Genomic DNA, 3,024 nt, shown 5'->3' on the forward strand with positions numbered 1-3,024 from the left:
TTAAAATTTGTATATACAAGTTTTTTATTTTCTAATTTGAAAAATAAACTTATATTTTTATATTAATCTTGTATGCAATAATAAATATTAATAAAAAGAATTTTCATAATTTGTAAGAAAAACTTAAATTATATCTTTACTGTAAACATTTGAAACTTTTTTTCTAAAAAAAATTCACTAAAAAAATATTTAAAAAAATTTTTTTATTATTATTAAAATTTTATCTATTCAAATATTAAAAAAATTAAAAAACAAATTAAAACTTCCAATTATCACTCTATATTTAATGATATACATAATAATAAAGGCAATTTACATAAATAAATTGTTTGACCCAAATTTATACAATTACAACTTTACAAGGAAGAAGACATAAATACATTTTTTCATATCTCTATAGAAACCGCTACTGGCAGTAACGATTTACAAAAATACGTAATCTGCTACAGATAGCTGCAGATTACGTGGTTGGAGTGCAATACAGAAACCGTTAGAGACAGCAGCGATTTCTGTTGAAGGTCGCTTGTGCATAAACCGCTATTGGCAATAACGGTTTATGTGGGTGGGGATGCGTGCATAAACTGCTGGAGGCAGCAGCGGTTGACGTTGAGTGTGTGTGAGCGTGGCTGCCTATATAAACCCCTCAAAGGCATTGAGGTGGAGGAAGAGTGTTATTTCTCACAAATGGACAGTGAGAAAAATTTTGTGGCTCTAATGCATTGCTCTGTAAAAATTCAAAAGAACAAAAGGCATTGTATGAAATTTACGGATAGAGAACCGCTTAGTATTTTTATCCGGTCGTCGAGTTCATTGACAGAGATTAAGCTCAGCATATTACAAAAGCTCGGTGCGTGTGGGACGAATTGGGTAAAAAAGTTGTTTTACAAGATTTCCATTGCTGTTGTGTCAGCTGGTGTGAGGTATGAAACCTTTGTGATAGGGTCCGATGAAGACCTGCAAGTCTTGTTTCATTGCAGGCGGAGTTTTTCGGAGGTCAGAATACCCGAGCTACTTGTGAAGTTAGAAGATGGTGTCGACAGTTCCGGGACATCGGCGCCGAAACCTCAATCGACAGTTCTAATTCCTGATCATCAACGTGTTGCGGCTGTTCATGTTGGTGTGCCTCCTGGTGTTCCTGATTTTGAATTTGAGACCGGACCGGATCAAGTTGAGAATGCGATGCGGGACGATGATTCGGATGATGAGCCAGTCGCAATTGGTGGGGACAGTGATGATGATATTATGAGCGGTACACCTACACCCCATGGAGGTTCTGGTTCTGGCACACAACAGTATCCTCATGGAACCATGTAAAGTGGATTGTCATCTGCTTGACCTTATTCGGTGGTGGCAGCTCACCGAATAGATCCTGAAACCACTCCCAAACTGGTCCGCCACCCTCCATGAATTTCTCAAACTCACCAAGGCAACCACTCACGGTCTCCCCATCAACAGGCAACCCAAGCTGAAATGCCACATCTTGCAATGTCACTGTGCACTCTCCGAAAGGTATATGAAAGGTGTGTGTCTCAAGGCGCCACCTCTCAATGAACGCACTCACTAAGGACTCGTCCAACCAGAACCAGTGGCTGTTTAACCTGGGCAAGTGGTACAATCTAGCCCTCTCTAAATACGAGATGATCCTGTCATGCATGGACATATTTTGTTGCCGTCTCACACTATAGATACACCTAGTTGGCTACACACAACATGAAAGATATATACGAAACAATTAAATTCTACTATCTACAACAAATCCCCCTATATAATAACAACAAATCACTTATACCATCACCAAACAAGGAAACAAATTAAACAATTAAACAATTAAATTATTAACCTATTAGTCAATCGTCAAATCAAAATGCGAAAACTTTTTTTTTGGATTAATATGAAAACAGGTTGCACAATTAGATTAATAATTTCCGGTCCCCAAAATCGGTTGCTTTTAAAGAAGCCTTTCACGAAAATCGATTTAACGCAAAAAAGACTGTAAAAAAAATTCTTATAAAAGATAACATTCGGAAATTAACGGAACAAAAATTGCTATACAAACCGATTCCTATGTACAGCCCCACTAAATTCTACATCCTAACAGGCAAGGCCTAATTCCAAACTATAAAGATTAAACTATAAATCCTAATTCCTATACCTTACATACCATTTTTCTAATTAATAAATGCTAATGCTAAACAAAATAAAATATAACTGACCTCGTCAGCAATGGCACCGGCAATATGGGTAACACCGTTCAGTCGGTACAAACTCTTCTTCTGCCATGATATCCAATTAGAGATCGCACTCGAATACCTCGGACCCGCTCTCAAGTTGCTCTGCCCTCTCTCTAAAATTTCCTCTCTCTAGCCAAACCCAAGATCCACTCCAAATGAGAAATCCGCGGCTGCCTTCCACGGTTTATATAGGCACCCACACTCAACGTAAACCGCTGCTGCCTCCAGCGGTTTATGCACAAGCTACCTTCAACAGAAATCGGTACTGCCTTTAGCGGCTTCTGTATTGCACTCCAACCACGTAATCCGCGACTATCTGTAGCGGATTACGTATCTCTATAAACCACTACTGCCAGTAGCGATTTTTATAGAGATATAAAAAAATGTATTTACGTCTTCTTCTTTGTAAAGTTGTAATCGTGTAATTTTGGGGGCCAAACAATTTAATTATGTAAATTGCCTTAATAATAACATATTTTTTTTTCACGTTATCTCTCAATCGACTAATAAATCCATTGTGAATCTGAGATTTATGCACAAATTAAAATTTAAACTTTCAATATTTACTTAAACAAACTAATAAACTAATCATTAATCAATCTAATAATAACATAATTAATTTGTTAATTCATTTATTAATGTTGAATGATTAATTATTACTACGCAGGTCTTATTGTGCATGTATGTCAACCTACTTATTAATCAAATAAATCATAATTTCTTCTAACATGAATATAATGTTATTAGCTTTTCTATTATTTCTAAAGATACACCATTAAAATATTCACACATT

This window comes from Arachis ipaensis, chromosome B03 (assembly GCF_000816755.2).
Source record: "Arachis ipaensis cultivar K30076 chromosome B03, Araip1.1, whole genome shotgun sequence".
Taxonomy (NCBI): Eukaryota; Viridiplantae; Streptophyta; class Magnoliopsida; order Fabales; family Fabaceae; genus Arachis; species Arachis ipaensis.